The 19,196-nt window shown below is 40.2% G+C and overlaps 1 protein-coding gene across 5 annotated transcripts in view; it reads right to left on the bottom strand.

The window, feature by feature from the left end:
• Positions 1-19,196, bottom strand: part of TXNRD1 (thioredoxin reductase 1) — a 155,317-nt gene that overhangs the window by 71,371 nt on the left and 64,750 nt on the right. For 2 of the 5 annotated variants that reach the window (XM_037848326.1, XM_037848325.1), the window contains exon 1: positions 801-939. The exons of the other annotated variants lie outside the window; for them this stretch is intronic. The gene's annotated coding sequence lies outside the window, so the exon portion shown is untranslated. Of the gene's footprint in view, positions 1-800; positions 940-19,196 lie in introns of those variants that run through there. 5 annotated transcript variants of the gene reach the window in all.

Consider the following 19,196-nt stretch of genomic DNA (forward strand, 5'->3'; position numbering starts at 1 on the left):
TAACATTTAACCTTCAAAGCAGCCTTTTGAAATAGGTATTATCAGGCCCATTTTAGAGAGAGAAACTTAGACACAAAAAAACTAATAATTTGACCCAGATCACACAGCTAGTTAGTAAACCACACAGCCAGGATTCAAACCCAGGCGGTGTGGCTCAGATGTATGCTCTTATCCACTATCCTGACACCGTGAGAAAAGCACCATGAGATGAGCACTGGGTTCCAGTCTTAGCAGCCCTTTTTAATAACCTAGTTCAAGCTGGGCAAGTCACCTGATCTCCCTGAACCTTGCTTTCCCCACATGAAAAATATGGAGATTACATATGCTTTGCTAACCTCTCGGGATTTCTGGGGATTATGCGTAAGAATTCCTTGGAAAGGCATTCTGACATAGCTATAACTTTCTAAATGCTGTGAGGGATCTGTCTACTTATCAGATCCTTACCTACATTTTAAGACATGACATTCTGCAAGCCATCTCATGACATTCTGCAAGCCATCTCTACAAAGGAGAAGAGCAAGGAAACCATCAGCCAATAGGGTGCCTGCCAGTCTCACCTACCATATGCTGAAGCCTTAACAGAGACGTAAAATTCTATCTCTGAAGGCTGCCCAGAAGCTCACATGCCTTGGAAAAGCCTCAACCCCATACTCAGCCACACCTGAAATATCTCCCCTGCCCCGAATTTGTAATGCACCTGGCAGCCACAATGCTCACATCCCCTGCAAGCAAACAGTCCCCAATGTGCTCACACACACAGGCTTGAAGCACTGTCAGTTTTCTGTTAATGCAGAGCTTACTTGATCCCAATCAGGCTCCTCTTCAGAGGTCTGGCCACCTCCAGCTCCGATGCAAATACCTTGAGTGAAGTAAACTGAGGTGAAAGGGTTGCTGGCTCCTAATGGCCACGAGAAGCCACGCCCTTCTCTGAGCCAGCGGGCAAACAGCCAGAGTCAGAATGACAAAGCAAAAATCTACTGCTCGTGCAGCCCTGGTAACCTACGCTAATTGGTTTAGCAAACTGGGATTTCCTAATTGGGTGACACTAGAACAAGTTAGGGAATATTAGCAACCAGCCCCAAAATCTGTGTGTATGTCTGTGTGTTTTAACTGAAGAAAACGGAACTCTGCCCTAAGGCAGTGGTTTCAGAGTATTTTAAAAATACTGATGCAGGCTCCCACCCTCAGACATTCTGATGTAATTAGCATAAGGGTGTGACCTGGTGAGTTTTTTTTAAAGCTTCTCAGGCAATTCTAGTGGGCAGCCAAGTTTGGGACCCATTGCCCTGTGGTAATGGATTAGTCAACTTGGCAATTCCTGAAAGGAAGTTATCAGGCTTTCAAAAGAAATGCCTACTCCATTCTGACTAATCCTGAAAAAAGTGACACATTTTCACCAACACATAACTTCCCCTTAGAAGGTCCTCCTTATCCCACTCAGGTTTTGCTTTGTCTTGTTTGTTAAAAAGAAAACTGAGACTATATTTACCTCCAGCTATGCCAAGCCACCTACTGAAGTGAGCCATGCACTCTTATGCTTCCTGCTCTTGCTCACATTCTTACTCAGCACTTTGCTTTAGGAGGCGGCTATGAATACTTATTGAATAAACAAATAAATGAAGGCCTCATGTTTCTGGACCATGCCAGACTGAAGCCAACTCAGGTGAAAGGATTAGTGGGTTCTTTATGGTTAGGAGAAGGCATGTCTTCTCTGAACTGGTGGGCAACCGCAGCAGGCTCCCTTGAGCCCCTTCTAAGAAGCAAATTGGACACTTTCCCTGAATGGTGATTATTTAGTTGAGTGTTTCATCTGATTCTAAGGTCCCTAGAACAATGTGATTTAAGGAACAAAGAATTTAAAAATGTGAGGAAAAGAACACTGGGATTAAGGGAGAACACTAGCATTTACTCCTGGTCTATGTGCCAAGCTCCAAATAAACCATTTTATGTGCTTTATCTCATTTAATCTACAAAATAACAACCCATGAACCAGGGTCATAAACTGCTCATTCTTAAAAATGTATAGAAACTACAGTATATTTCAAAAGCATGTCTTAGGATACAGAGGGGTTTTTTAAATCATTTAACTTGAAACAATGTAATAAAAGCAAGTGACAATGATTGATTTCAACCCCCCTTGCCATTGAAGTCACCTTGGATAGACAAGTCAGAATTATTATAGTTAATATTTTCTTACAGCATACCAGAAAAGGCTAGATAAGGCATTTTACCTTCATACTGTTTTTAAGTGAGCAAATTATAGCACAAATCCTTACAGTAGCTCCATGTATTTGTTCTATCAGAGTTTAAAAACAAACAAATAAGAGGCGGGGCAAGATGGCAGACTGGTGAGCTGTGTGTTTTAGTTGCTCCTCCAGGAAAGTAGGTGGAAGGCCAGGAGCTGCGTGGACTGGACACCGCAGAGCGGTCTGTCTTTGGGCATACTTCATGCAACACTCATGAAGATGTCGAACTGCTGAGATCAGCGAAGTCTGTGGGTTTTTGCGGCCGGGGGACCCGCGCCCCTCCCTGCCGGGCTCGGTCCCCTGGGAGGAGGGGCTGTCAGCTCCGGGAGGGAGAAGGGAGAACTGCAGTGGCTGCTCTTATCGGAAACTCATTCTACTGATCCAGACTCCAACCATAGATAGACAGAGACCAGACACCAGAGAATCTGTGAGCAGCCAGCCCAGAAGAGAGGAGACAGGCATAGAAAAAAAAAAAACAACACGAAAAACTCCAAAATAAAAGGGGAGGATTTTTAGAGTTCTGGTGAACACAGAAAGGGGAAGGGCGGAGCTCAGGCCCTAAGGCGCATATGCAAATCCCGAAGAAAAGCTGATCTCTCTGCCCTGTGGACCTTTCCTTAATGGCCCTGGTTGCTTTGTCTCTTAGCATTTCAATAACCCATTAGATCTCTGAGGAAGACCCTTTTTTTTTTTTTTTTTTTTAATCCTTTTTTCTTTTTCTAAAACAATTACTCTAAGAAGCCCAATGCAGAAAGCTTCAAAGACTTTCAATTTGGGCACGTCAAGTCAAGAGCAGAACTAAGAGAGCTCTGAGACAAAAGGCAATAATTCAGTGGCTGAGAAAATTCACTAAACACCACAACATCCCAAGAAAACGGAGGTGTCCGCTCACAGCCACCATCCTGGTGGACAGGAAACACTCCTGCCCATCGCCAGCCCCATAGCCCAGAGCTGCCCCAGACAACCCAGTGTGACGGAAGGGCTTCAAATAACAGGCACACACCACAAAACTGGGCGTGGACATTAGCCTTCCCTGCAACCTCAGCTGATTGTCCCAGAGTTGGGAAGGTGGAGCAGTGTGAATTAACAAAGCCCCATTCAGCCATCATTTCAGCAGACTGGGAGCCTCCCTACACAGCCCAGCAGCCCAGAAATGCCCTGAGGGGACGGCACTCACCTGTGACATAGCACAGTCATCCCTCAACAGAGGACCCGGGGTGCACAGCCTGGAAGAGGGGCCCACTTGCAAGTCTCAGGAGCCATACACCAATACCAAGGACTTGTGGGGCAGTGGCAGAGACAAACTGTGGCAGGACTGAACTGAAGGATTAGACTATTGCACCAGCTTTAAAACTCTAGGATCACCAGGGAGATTTGATTGTTAGGGCCACCCCCCCTCCCCGACTGCCCAGAAACACGCCCCACATACAGGGCAGGCAACACCAACTACACACGCAAGCTTGGTACACCAATTGGGCCCCACAAGACTCACTCCCCCACTCACCAAAAAGGCTAAGCAGGGGAGAACTGGCTTGTGGAGAACAGGTGGCTCGTGGACGCCACCTGCTGTTTAGTTAGAGAAAGTGTACTCCACGAAGCTGTAGATCTGATAAATTAGAGATAAGGACTTCAATTGGTCTACAAACCCTGAAAGAACCGCATCAAGTTCACCAAATGCCACGAGGCCAAAAACAATAGAAAATTATAAAGCATATGAAAAAACCAGACGATATGGATAACCCAAGCCCAAGCACCCAAATCAAAAGACCAGAAGAGACACAGCACCTAGAGCAGCTACTCAAAGAACTAAAGATGAACAATGAGACCATAGTACGGGATATGAAGGAAATCAAGAAGACTCTAGAAGAGCATAAAGAAGACATTGCAAGACTAAATAAAAAAATGGATAATCTTATGAAAATTAAAGAAACTGTTGACCAAATTAAAAAGATTCTGGACACTCATAGTACAAGACTAGAGGAAGTTGAACAACGAATCAGTGACCTGGAAGATGACAGAATGGAAAATGAAAGCATAAAAGAAAGAATGGGGAAAAAAATTGAAAAAATCGAAATGGACCTCAGGGATATGATAGATAATATGAAACGTCCAAATATAAGACTCATTGGTGTCCCAGAAGGGGAATAAAAGGGTAAAGGTCTAGGAAGAGTATTCAAAGAAATTGTTGGGGAAAACTTCCCAAATCTTCTAAACAACATAAATACACAAATCATAAATGCTCAGCGAACTCCAAATAGAATTAATCCAAATAAACCCACTCCAAGACATATACTGATCACACTGTCAAACACAGAAGAGAAGGAGCAAGTTCTGAAAGCAGCAAGAGAAAAGCAATTCACCACATACAAAGGAAACAGCATAAGACTAAGTAGTGACTACTCAGCAGCCACCATGGAGGCAAGAAGGCAGTGGCACGATATATTTAAAATTCTGAGTGAGAAAAATTTCCAGCCAAGAATACTTTATCCAGCAAAGCTCTCCTTCAAATTTGAGGGAGAGCTTACATTTTTCACAGACAAACAAATGCTGAGAGAATTTGCTAACAAGAGACCTGCCCTACTGGAGATACTCAAGGGAGCCCTACAGACAGAGAAACAAAGACAGGACAGAGAGACTTGGAGAAAGGTTCAGTACTAAAGAGATTCGGTATGGGTACAATAAAGGATATTAATAGACAGAGGGAAAAATATGGCAAACATAAACCAAAGGATAAGATGGCTGATTCAAGAAATGCCTTCAAGGTTTTAACGTTGAATGTAAATGGATTAAACTCCCCAATTAAAAGATATAGATTCACAGAATGGATCAAAAAAAATGAACCATCAATATGTTGCATACAAGAGACTCATCTTAGACACAGGGACACAAAGAAACTGAAAGTGAAAGGATGGAAAAAAATATTTCATGCAAGCTACAGCCAAAAGAAAGCAGGTGTAGCAATATTAATCTCAGATAAAATAGACTTCAAATGCAGGGATGTTTTGAGAGACAAAGAAGGCCACTACATACTAATAAAAGGGGCAATTCAGCAAGAAGAAATAACAGTCGTAAATATCTATGCACCCAATCAAGGTGCCACAAAATACATGAGAGAAACACTGGCAAAACTAAAGGAAGCAATTGATGTTTCCACAATAATTGTGGGAGACTTCAACACATCACTCTCTCCTATAGATAGATCAACCAGACAGAAGACCAATAAGGAAATTGAAAACCTAAACAATCTGATAAATGAATTAGATTTAACAGACATATACAGGACATTACATCCCAAATCACCAGGATACACATACTTTTCTAGTGCTCATGGAACTTTCTCCAGAATAGATCATATGCTGGGACATAAAACAAGCCTCAATAAATTTAAAAAGATTGAAATTATTCAAAGCACATTCTCTGACCACAATGGAATACAATTAGAAGTCAATAACCATCAGAGACTTAGAAAATTCACAAATACCTGGAGGTTAAACAACACACTCCTAAACAATCAGTGGGTTAAAGAAGAAATAGCAAGAGAAATTGCTAAATATATAGAGACGAATGAAAATGAGAACACAACATACCAAAACCTATGGGATGCAGCAAAAGCAGTGCTAAGGGGGAAATTTATAACACTAAACGCATATATTAAAAAGGAAGAAAGAGCCAAAATCAAAGAACTAATAGATCAATTGAAGAAGCTAGAAAATGAACAGCAAACCAATCCTAAACCAAGTAGAAGAAAAGAAATAACAAGGATTAAAGCAGAAATAAATGACAGAGAGAACAAAAAAACAATAGAGAGGATAAATATCACCAAAAGTTGGTTCTTTGAGAAGATCAACAAGATTGACAAGCCCCTAGCTAGACTGACAAAATCAAAAAGAGAGAAGACCCATATAAACAAAATAATGAATGAAAAAGGTGACATAACTGCAGATCCTGAAGAAATTAAAAAAATTATAACAGGATATTATGAACAACTGTATGGCAATAAACTGGACAATGTAGAAGAAATGGACAATTTCCTGGAAACATATGAACAACCTAGACTGAACAGAGAAGAAATAGAAGAACTCAACCAACCCATCACAAGCAAAGAGATCCAATCAGTCATCAAAAATCTTCCCACAAATAAATGCCCAGGGCCAGATGGCTTCACAGGGGAATTCTACCAAACTTTCCAGAAAGAACTGACACCAATCTTACTCAAACTCTTTCAAAACATTGAAGAAAATGGAACACTACCTAACTCATTTTATGAAGCTAACATCAATCTAATACCAAAACCAGGCAAAGATGCTACAAAAAAGGAAAACTACCGGCCAATCTCCCTAATGAATATAGATGCAAAAATCCTCAACAAAATACTTGCAAATCGAATCCAAAGATACATTAAAAAAATCATACACCATGACCAAGTGGGGTTCATTCCAGGCATGCAAGGATGGTTCAACATAAGAAAATCAATCAATGTATTACAACACATTAAAAATTCGAAAGGGAAAAATCAAATGATCATCTCAATAGATGCTGAAAAAGCATTTGACAAAATCCAACATCCGTTTTTGATAAAAACACTTCAAAAGATAGGAATTGAAGGAAACTTCCTCAACATGATAAAGAGCATATATGAAAAACCCACAGCCAGCATAGTACTCAATGGTGAGAGACTGAAAGCCTTCCCTCTAAGATCAGGAACAAGACAAGGATGCCCGCTGTCACCACTGTTATTCAACATTGTGCTGGAAGTGCTAGCCAGGGCAATCTGGCAAGACAAAGAAATAAAAGGCATCCAAATTGGAAAAGAAGAAGTAAAACTGTCATCATTTGCAGATGATATGATCTTATATCTGGAAAACCCTGAGAAATCGACGATACAGCTACTAGAGCTAATAAACAAATTTAGCAAAGTAGCGGGATACAAGATTAATGCACATAAGTCAGTAATGTTTCTATATGCTAGAAATGAACAAACTGAAGAGACACTCAAGAAAAAGATACCATTTTCAATAGCAACTAAAAAAATCAAGTACCTAGGAATAAACTTAACCAAAGATGTAAAAGACCTATACAAAGAAAACTACATAACTCTACTAAAAGAAATAGAAGGGGACCTTAAAAGATGGAAAAATATTCCATGTTCATGGATAGGAAGGCTAAATATCATTAAGATGTCAATTCTACCCAAACTCATCTACAGATTCAATGCAATCCCAATCAAAATTCCAACAACCTACTTTGCAGACTTGGAAAAGCTAGTTATCAAATTTATTTGGAAAGGGAAGATGCCTCGAATTGCTAAACACACTCTAAAAAAGAAAAATGAAGTGGGAGGACTTACACTCCCTGACTTTGAAGCTTATTATAAAGCCACAGTTGCCAAAACAGCATGGTACTGGCACAAAGATAGACATATAGATCAATGGAATCGAATTGAGAATTCAGAGATAGACCCTCAGATCTATGGCCGACTGATCTTTGACAAGGCCCCCAAAGTCACTGAACTGAGCCATAATGGTCTTTTCAACAAATGGGGCTGGGACAGTTGGATATCCATATCCAAAAGAATGAAAGAGGACCCCTACCTCACCCCCTACACAAAAATTAACTCAAAATGGACCAAAGATCTCAATATAAAAGAAAGTACCATAAAACTCCCAGAAGATAATGTAGGAAAACATCTTCAAGACCTTGTATTAGGCGGCCACTTCCTAGACTTTACACCAAAAGCACAAGCAACAAAAGAGAAAATAGATAAATGGGAACTCCTCAAGCTTAGAAGTTTCTGCACCTCAAAGGAATTTCTCAAAAAGGTAAAGAGGCAGCCAACTCAATGGGAAAAAATTTTTGGAAACCATGTATCTGACAAAAGACTGATATCTTGCGTATACAAAGAAATCCTACAACTCAATGACAATAGTACAGACAGCCCAATTATAAAATGGGCAAAAGATATGAAAAGACAGTTCTCTGAAGAGGAAATATAAATGGCCAAGAAACACATGAAAAAATGTTCAGCTTCACTAGCTATTAGAGAGATGCAAATTAAAACCACAATGAGATACCATCTAACACCGGTTAGAATGGCTGCCATTAAACAAACAGGACACTACAAATGCTGGAGGGGATGTGGAGAAATTGGAACTCTTATTCACTGTTGGTGGGACTGTATAATGGTTCAGCCACTCTGGAAGTCAGTCTGGCAGTTCCTTAGAAAACTAGATATAGAGCTACCATTCGATCCGGCGATTGCATTTCTCGGTATATACCCGGAAGATCGGAAAGCAGTGACACGAACAGATATCTGCACGCCAATGTTCATAGCAGCATTATTCACAATTGCCAAGAGATGGAAACAACCCAAATGTCCTTCAACAGATGAGTGGATAAATAAAATGTGGTATATACACACGATGGAATACTACGCGTCAGTAAGAAGGAACGATCTCGTGAAACATATGACAACATGGATGAACCTTGAAGACATAATGCTAAGTGAAATAAGCCAGGCACAAAAAGAGAAATATTATATGCTACCACTAATGTGAACTTTCAAAAATGTAAAACAAATGGTTTATAATGTAGAATGTAGGGGAACTAGCAGTAGAGAGTAATTAAGGAAGGGGGAACAATAATCCAAGAACAGATAAGCTTTTTAACGTACTGGGGATGCCCAGAAATGACTATGGTCTGTTAATTTCTGATGGATATAGTAGGAACAAGTTCACAGAAAGGTTGCTATATTATGTAACTTTCTTGGGGTAAAGTACGAACATGTTGGAAGTTAAGCAGTTATCTTAGGTTAGTTGTCTTTTTCTTACTCCCTTGTTATGGTCTCTTTGAAATGTTCTTTTATTGTATGTTTGTTTTCTTTTTAACTTTTTTTTTCATACAGTTGATTTAAAAAAGAAGGGAAAGTTAAAAAAAATAAAAAAGAAAGAAAGAAAAACAAGGAAAAAAAATGATGTAGTGCCCCCTTGAAGAGCCTGTGGAGAATGCAGGGGTATTCGCCTACCCCACCTCCATGGTTGCTAACATGACCACAGACATAGGGGACTGGTGGTTTGATGGGTTGAGCCGTCTACCATAAGTTTTACCCTTGGGAAGATGGTTGCTGCAAAGGAGAGGCTAGGCCTCCCTATATTTGTGCCTAAGAGTCTCCTCCTGAATGCCTCTTTGTTGCTCAGATGTGGCCCTCTCTCTCTGGCTAAGCCAACTTGAAAGGTGAAATCACTGCCCTCCCCCCTACGTGGGATCAGACACCCAGGGGAGTGAATCTCCCTGGCAACGTGGAATATGACTCCCGGGGAGGAATGTAGACCCGGCATCGTGGGACGGAGAACATCTTCTTGACCAAAAGGGGGATGTGAAAGGAAATGAAATAAGCTTCAGTGGCAGAGAGATTCCAAAAGGAGCCGAGAGGTCACTCTGGTGGGCACTCTTACGCACACTTTAGACAACCCTTTTTAGATTCTAAAGAATTGGGGTAGCTGGTGGTGGATACCTGAAACTATCAAACTACAACCCAGAACCCATGAATCTCGAAGACAGTTGTATAAAAATGTAGCTTATGAGGGGTGACAATGGGATTGGGAAAGCCATAAGGACCACACTCCACTTTGTCTAGTTTATGGATGGATGAGTAGAAAGATAGGGGAAGGAAACAAACAGACAAAGGTACCCAGTGTTCTTTTTTACTTCAATTGCTCTTTTTCACTCTAATTATTATTCTTGTTATTTTTGTGTGTGTGCTAATGAAGGTGTCAGGGATTGATTTAGGTGATGAATCTACAACTATGTAATGGTACTGTAAACAATCGAAAGTACGATTTGTTTTGTATGACTGCGTGGTATGTGAATATATCTCAATAAAATGATTAAAAAAAAAAAATAAAAAATAAAAGGTTGCCTTTAAGAACTGGAAAAAACAAACAAACATACAAACAAACAAATAAAAAAACAGAATCACCATTTTAAAAATACATTCTTGTGTGCATTGAGGGGGCAACAGAGAAATGGAGACACCTGGGGGTGAAAAGAGGACTACAGTCAAAGAGGGGTGATCAAAAAAAAAAAAAAAAAAAAAAAAAATACATTCTTCACATCCTCAAACTTTTCCTTCTGCTGTTAAGGGCCCAGATGTCTTAATCTTTTCACAAAATATAGAGTAGAACTCCTTAGTTCCATCTATTTGCTGATTTAATGAAAGAAGAGCCTCATCTTAGACCATTTCTCATCATGCAGCACTTGTTCCATTCATACCGTCTCACATCTGACTGTGTTCATGTTATTGCTCCTGCCTAAAATCATCTTCCCTCCCTACGGTCCTAGTCCTTCAAAGCTCATCCAAAATGTCACCTCTTCTGGAGGGCTTCCCTGACTCACACCCAGTATTAATCACTCCTTCCCTCTTCTGTGCCCCCAAATACCTAACAATAATGGCAAATTTTCTAAATCCATGAGAACAGACATTTTATTTATTTATCTGGTCTCCACAGAACCTGGCACATTAGTACTTGGAAAATGCTGAAAACAAACCACCTCTTTTTACCTGAGTTATCACCTAAGCACACTAAAAGCAGGTGTTTAATCAAGGGTCAGTTACTGAGCTACAACAATCTGACACTCAAATCTTCTCTGCTCGAACCTTCAGAAGCTCACTAGGGCCTTCAAGATCATGTCCAAACTCCTTGACTGTACTGACAGGGCACGGCATGTCACCTATGACCCTGTGCCCCATCCCACCCTCTGCAGTTACCATCCCATTTTGTTGCTCTCCTTAACTGGAAAAAAATTGAAAAGACCTTTTGAAAGAGTTTTTTGTACCCTGAAGAAGAATAAAGTAGGGTAGGGTGATCGGGAAATACCTAAGGATGTGACACTTGAGCAGAAACCAGAGTGAAATGAGGGGGCAAGTCATGAAAGTATCTGAGGGGAAGATCTTTTTATGTAGACAAATATCAAATTAAGTACCACAGCCCTAAGCTGGGAGCCTGCCTGACCTGTCCAAGGCTCTACAAAGGACCAAGTGTGTTTAAAGCACAGTTGGCGAGGAAGAACGTAGTAAGTAGTGAGGTCAGACACAGGAATCAGAACCCAGAGGCCATAGTCAGGCCTTTGGATTTCATGCTAAATGTGACAGGATACCAGAGGATAAAGAGAAGCAAGGAAAATGACCTGGTTTATGTTTTTAAAAGATGGCTATGCTGTCTGTAGAACAGACTTGATACTGGACAAAAGTGATGGGTTCTCTGCCTTATGCACTCAAATGACCAATTCCTGAGACACCAGGATTTCAAAAAGGTAAAGTTTATTGCTAGGCACAAGGCAGAAGATCAGACGGCCTATTGGCCTAAAAATCTGTCTCCATGAACTGCAGTAAGTCTGATCGTTTTATAGTATCAAAAGATAGGCAGGTTTTAGAATAAGGAGCAAAATGGTTAGAGATGATGAGGTTAGAGATGAGCATGCACAGACTGATTACATGCTTGGTCACAGACTGTATGTAAGAAAATGGCAGCCTTAATATGATTATGAGCATGATTTTTAGTATTATAATGAGGAATAGGTCACTTAAAGTTTAAAGTTTAAGCTCCTGAGCATGTCAGGCAGGCCTATTTTGGTTAGATCCAGCTTCATTTATCAAGATAGACTTGAAATTGGGGTGGCTTAGTTCTGGGCTGATTCACATCAGGGGCTGTCTTTAATGATCATAAGACTCTGAAGTTGAAAAACCAGATAAAAGGGGTACAAGTAAAGTCAGTCACAATGTTTTTTACTATCACAAAGGCACAAGATAAAGGCCATACAATCAGTATCAGAGATCAAGGTAGATGGATTACAGTTCAGAGATTTCAGGTATTTCCCTCTGTCTACTTTAATATACCATAAAGTAAAAAGTAACATCTATAAAATGACTCAGTAATCATAATCATCCCCTAACTTTTCAGTTACAGACTAAGGGGTGGGGAGTTAAAGTAGAGGAACATACACCAGTTAGGAAGTTACAGTAATGGTCCAAGCTAGAGATGATGAAGGCTTGGAGTAATGAGATGAGAAGATATATTTTGAAGGTAGAGCTGATAAGATCTGTGGATGGATGGAATGAGAACATAAGAGAAAGAGGAGTCCTCTTTAATGAAAGAGGGAACTCACAGGAAAAGGAGGAAAGATGGGAAGGGTGAAAATCAATAGTGTGAGACAAATCACTAAAGAAGACAGACCAGGAGGCTCTTCAGTCCTCCTATAATACCTATTAGCTCTCCAAATGGAAATGTTGAGTAGGCAGTTGGATAAAAAAAATCTGGATTTCAAGCTAGAAGTTGGGACTAGAATTAAAAATTGGGGACTGAAATAGAAGAGATATTTAATACCACAGGATGAGATGAAATTACTCAGGGAGTGAATATATTTAGAGAAGTGAAGACAGTCCAGGACTGTGCCCCAGTACTCAAACTACAAGGGAGGAGAAGGATTCAATTAAGGAGCCTGAGAAGGAGCTGGGGGGAGGTAGGAGGAAAACCAAGAGAAGTACTCCAAAATGAAAGAAGAATCACTTATATCAAGTGCTGCTGAGAAAGCTTTCAAAATAAGGACTAAGTCATGGAGATCATTGCTGATTTTAATGAGCACCTGAAACTGGCTAGTGCAACTGAGGATCTAAAGTTTTAATTTAACTTAAAATTTAATTAATTTAAATTTAAATAGCCACAAGTGTCACGGACCTGGAATATTTATGTTCCCAGCACTTACTACAGTATTCATGCAAGGTAACTGGTCAATATTTGCTGATAGTCTTAATTTGTAAAATGGGGATATTATTAATTAATTTATGGATTGCATCTTTTTCCCCAAGGGAAAGAGGAAACAGTCTTTACATGGTGACTATCAGGGGATTTTCAGTCCTCCCATAAGACAAAAAAAAATACCTACTGTCTTAGTTTGCTAATGCTGCAGAATGCAAAACACCAGAGATGGATAGGCTTTTATAAAACGGGGGTTTATTTAGCTACACAGTTACAGTCTTAAGGCCCCAAAGCGTCCAAGGTAACACCTCAGCAATTGGGTACCTTCACCGGAGGATGGCCAGTGGCATCCGGAAAACCTCTGTTAGCTGAGAAGGCAGCCGGCATCTGCTCCAAAGCTCCGGCCTCAAAACGGCTTTCTCCCAGGACGTTCCTCTCTAGCAAGCTTGCTCCTCTTCAAAACATCACTCCCAGCTGCACTCTGTTCCATCTCTGAGTCAGCACGTTTATATGGCTCCACTGATCAAGGCCCACCCTCAATGGGTGGGGCCACACCTCCATGGAAATATCCCATCAATTATCATCCACAGTTGGGTGGGGCGCATCTCCATGCAAACAACCTAATTCAAACGTTCCAACTTAATCCCCACTATTCTGTCTGCCCCACAAGATTGCATCAAAGAATATGGCTTTTTCTGGGGGACATAATACATTCAAACTGGCACACCTACCTATCCCAGAGGGTAGTTGAGATAATAAATGAGAATATATTGAGTGGTCTGGAATAAATAACATCTGTAATATGCCTAAGACAGGGCCTGAAACATAGTAGGTCCTCAAAAAAAATTATGATCCATAAACTGCAATGGATACAGAGAAGAGAAGCAAATAATGGTGTGGGGAAATTGTGGGAGGCTTTATTATTTATTTAATTTTATTAATTATTAATTAATTATTCTTAAGGAATAATGAAGGTAGTAGTAACAGGAGTAATAACAAAGAATTTGTCACCAAGTATGCCAGTTTGGATGTATTATGTCCCCCAAAACACCATTATCTTTGATGCAATCTTGTGGGGGCAGACATGTTAGTGTTGATTAGGTTGGAACCTATTGATTGAGGGTTTCCATGGAGATGTGACTCAATCAACAATGGGCAAGACCTTTGATTGGATAATTTCCATGGAGGTGTTACCCCGCCCATTCAGGGTGAATGTTAAATTGGATCACTGGAGTCGTATAAAGGAGTTCACAGACAGAAGGACCTCAGAGCAAGTGAGAGTGACATTTTGAAGGGGAGCTCCAGCCTAGACAGGAATGTCCTGGGAGAAAGCCCTTTTGAAACCAGAACTCTGGAGAAGACACCAGTCACATGCCTTCCCAGCTAACAGAGGTTTTCTGGATGCCAATGGCCATCCTCCAGTGAAGATACCCAATTGTTGATGTGTTACCTTGGACACTTTATGGCCTTAAGACTGTAACTGTGTAACCAAATAAACCCCCTTTTATAAAAGCCAATTCATTTCTGTTATCTTGCAAAAAAGGCAGCATTAGCAAACCAGAACACTGTATAACCAAATAAACCACCTTTTATAAAAGCCAATCCATTTCTGGTGTTTTGCATTCCGGCAGCATTAGCAAACCGGAACACCAGGCATACCAACATGAATCCAGGTTCTTACATGATTAACCCTCCTAAAAATCCAATGAGGTAGATAGTATTATTTACCCCATTTTATAGCTAAGAAAAAAAAAGAGAGAGTTATAATTCTTTTGCCCACAGTCGCCTCACTAGTAAATGACAGAACAGAGATTAACATCCAGGCTTTGCTCTTGCCGCGATGCTGTTCTACTGCCAGAATTTTTCTAGGTAGATGGAGCAAAAGGTACAAAGACACAGCAATGTGAGAGGAACAGTGTGCTTTGGCATGGGGATACAGAAGCACAGAGGCAGAGAAATTGTGAAGACAAGTTGGATTCTGCTTGTAATGGGCCTTGAGGTTCACCACACAGCTAAATATCCAGTGCTTTCCTGTACATTCTCAATTAATCCTCAAAACCATCCAAGTACTGTATTCATACAACAGAATTAGAAACTGAGGTTCCAAGAAGTTAAGAATCTTGCCAGAGGTCACAAAGCAGAGAAGTGGTGGAGTTGGGATATAAATTCAGGTGTGCCTAATTCCAGGTCCATTGTTTGTCTTACAATAAAATAATGTACAGTGAAGTAAGTGCTAAAAAGAGGTAAAAGCAACAAGCTGTAGGGACCAAAAAATAAAAAAAAAAAAAAAAAAGGGCAGTAACCTTCTGACAAAGACCAGGGAAGATTTCAACCAACAAACATCCACCCTGAAAACTCTGATTCATCATTTCAAATTTTGCTCAGGGGACAATGATCTCTGTGAAGACTTCTCTGACTAAATACAAAAATTCATCCTTATTTCTTATATCAAGGCACATTAAAGTCATTTGTTTACATGTCTGCTACCCTTAGAGCTGGCACTGATCAAGTATCTCTGTGCCAGGAGCTTTAATGTTCTCATTAATCATCTCAATAACTTTTTGGGATAGTATTATCATCTCTATTTACAGATGAGTAACCCAAGGTTGTGACTGACTCAAGGTCTCACAGCCAGTCCAGGATTTAAGACTGTACACTCTTCTTTCTCCATCACAGTATTTTTCACTTAAAGGTCTGGTCTTTGTATCCCCAAGAACTGACACAGTGCCTTTCTACAGCAGGTACTCACTAGAGGTTTGAACTCAACTCACACTTCAACAGGCTTTCGAACATTAATGGAGAAGATCTAAAGTGTGCTAGGAAACTGGTTTTTGGAGGTGAGGGGTAGGAGGCAAAAGTCCTGATTTGTAGCATTTGCCAATTCTTGTGGCACAAATACTCTTACCTTGGCTGACATCAAGCTACCAACCTACCTGCAAAATTCCTGAACATTTAACAGTGGCTCTCTAAGAACTGGTAACAGGCAGCTGAGCATACCATCCAAAAGCTCACGGTCATCAGCTATGAGCTATTTTCGCCCTTTATATCTCCTCTTTATAGCAATTCTCTATTCTTAGACTTCACTGCAACCTCAAACACAAAGATTGTTGTACCTGTGCTGAAGCTAACCGTTACCAGGGCCCCACAACCTATTCCAATTCAAAGTGGTCTTAAGGGACTCCGTGTCCCTTAAACAACCATGACCATTCTTCGGCCTTCAAATATGCCTAGGTCTCCTCTTTTGTCAGTCTTTGAACTGATCCTATAGCCTTATCTAGATTTCTACTGACAAGCAATATGGCCCAGTAGTTACAAGAACTTGCTCCGAATGATATAATCTGGCTCTGCAGCTGACAGGCTGTGTGCCCTTAAGCAAGCTCTGTTACTTATCTGTGACTTAGTTTACACATCTGTAAACCCAAAATGTGAAGCATTATACAAGCCACAGACAGACTACCTCCAGACTTCTTTTAGGTGAGAGAGAAATAAGCTCATATCTAGTTTAAGTTATTGTTATTTTGGATTTGCTGTCACATGTAACCAAACCTAATTCTAACTAAAACACTCACAAAGTTGTTTTCTACTTATGAAATATATTTGCATTATAGGAAATTAAAAAAAAAAAAAAAAAAAAAAAAAGAGCAAAAGAAGAAAGAGCTATTTAGAATCTCGCCATCTGGAAGCAATCAAGTTCTAAGGCTCTTGTTTTACTCCACAGATTTTCCTCGATTGCTTTTATTCATTCCCATAGCACCAAACCCTAACTATAGATTAAATCCTCCCAAATCTGTATCTCCAGCCCATCCAGACTTATATATCTACCAGCCTATACATCTACATTGGACATCTCAACATCTCCAAAACCAAATTCATCATCTTTCCTACTCTAAATCCCATCTATCTCTGTGAATGATACCATCATCCTCCCTCTTCATGACAGAATTCTGAACACCACCCTTGACACTGGCCTCCGCTTCATTCCCACTGGATTGTGCTTGTCTGTCTCCCCTATTAAAACTTTACCTACAAGGGGCCAGATCTTATTTATCCATGTTTCCTCAGTGTCCATCGCACTGGTGAGACAAATGCACAAATATCTCATTGATTATTAATATTTCAGTGTATTTCTTTCTAGTCCTTTTTCTATGCTATTTAAAGCAAGATGTGATTATTCTATAAAACTCTTAAACTTTGTGCCTTTTTCATTAAACATTATAGTATAGACATTTTCCTCATGCTATTAAAAACTCTATATGAATCATTTTTAATGACTGCATAATATAAGAGTCAGCAGCTACTACTAAGCACTGACTATGCATCAGGAACTGTGCTAAATATTTTTTTTTAATTCTCATAAGATCCCCATTTTACAGTTGAGGAAACAAAGGCTCAGAGAAGCAAAGTGCCTCCCTACTTATGGTGACTATCATTAATGACCCACAATAGATCAAGAAGCTAAGACTTGTATCATTTATGTATAAGAGCAGGTTCTCAAATTATTTGTTGAAAGAATGAAAAAAATCAGTAATTGACTAGAATGTATACATGGCCATTAAAAAGAGATTTATTTTGCCTTATGAAAAGCTTACTCTTAATCTATCCTTTGCATATCTAAATACCTTGTGCAGGGGACATTAATTGAACACTATGTTAGATACTTTACAAACATTATCCTATTTAAACCTAACAATTCAACCAGAGAGAGAACACTATCACCACGTGACATGGATTTGAACCCAGATCTGCATGTTACAAAAATAAATTTTTTACTTCCTAGTCAAGAGAAATCCTCTCATAAAATGTGTGAGTTGCTTTCTTAAATGTAAAGGTAGCTTTGATACCTCCTTGCATTAATTCTTTTTTCTTTCTGCTTCTCAGTCTGACTCATTTCCAATTATTTCGTCCTCAAGTTCACTGATTCTTTCTTCTGCCAGTTCCAATCTCCTATTGAAACCACCTGGAAATTTTTCATTTCATTTACTGTGATCTTCAACTCCAGAAGTTCTGTTTGGTTCCTTTTTAAAATCTGTTTGTTGAAATTCTCATATTGTTCATTCACTTTTTTCCTGATACCCTTTAGTTCTTTCTCTGTATTTTCCTTCATCTCCTTGAGCATATTAAAGACCATTTTTTACAAGTCTTTGCCCAATATATGCACAGTCTAGTTTTCTTCATTGATGTTTTCTAGATTTTGATCTTCTTCCTTTGGATGGGTCATTTCCTGTTTCTTTGTTTGTCTTGTAATCTTTCATTGCACACTGTACATTTTAATATTTTAAAATGTTAACTCTGGAATTTATTCCCTGAGATGTCCGTTTCTTAAGTTTGTAATAAATTGGTGATATGACAGAGATTTTCTTGAGTATCAGCCCTCCTATCAGCAAGGTCTGCCCAAGACGAATGCAAAGTACAGGCTCCCTCTTATCTTTTCTGGGCCCATGTCTTGTCCTGCACTTGGTGCTTGCTAGTGTCCTTAGAAGTTATCCTGTTTACAGGAGTTTGAATGCCCCCTCTACTTCCCAGAAGACAGATCTTCTCCCCGTCCTGGGTGTTCCACTACAAGACTTAAAGCAGGTAAGCCTTTGCCTCAGGCCAGCCACCTCAATTGTTTCTTATACTGCTTTCCTTTTCTCAAGCTACTTTCACTGTCTCAAGCAGTTTTCACTGGAGGGCAAATTCTGGGACTAGGGGGGTGGGGGGTGGGCGCACTCTGGAGAGGAGTTTCCCAGGTCTCTGTTGCCCAGCCAGAACAAGGGCCAGCAGGACCCATAAAGGGAGCACTAGCTGGCTCCAAACTGCCCTGGAGAGGGGATAAGGGAAGGGCCAGGAAGGGTACCAGGAGCTTTTTCATGGCTCTTCAAAGCTGTGCTTTCTTGACCTGCCCAGCAAATGCAGCCCTTCAACTGTTTTCTGCAGCTCTGCAGGAATGTACCATCTTTAAGTATCCTCTGACACCTCCTTCTGGGGCTGGATGGAACAATGGCCACTCTCTGAGCAGGGACCCCAATGATCCGAAGAAGCTGTTATCAGCAATCAGCCCATGTTCATCCCAATTCTTGGGGGAAGTGGATTTTTATGTCCCTATCTAGCACCAGCAGGCTACACCAAGGGCTAGAGTGGGGAATGGGCACTGCTGCAAGAGTGGGGAATGGGCACTGTTTACTGCCAGACAGAGAGAGGAATTTACTGGTATTTACTG

Source organism: Choloepus didactylus, chromosome 8, assembly GCF_015220235.1.
Source record: "Choloepus didactylus isolate mChoDid1 chromosome 8, mChoDid1.pri, whole genome shotgun sequence".
NCBI lineage: Eukaryota > Metazoa > Chordata > Mammalia > Pilosa > Megalonychidae > Choloepus > Choloepus didactylus.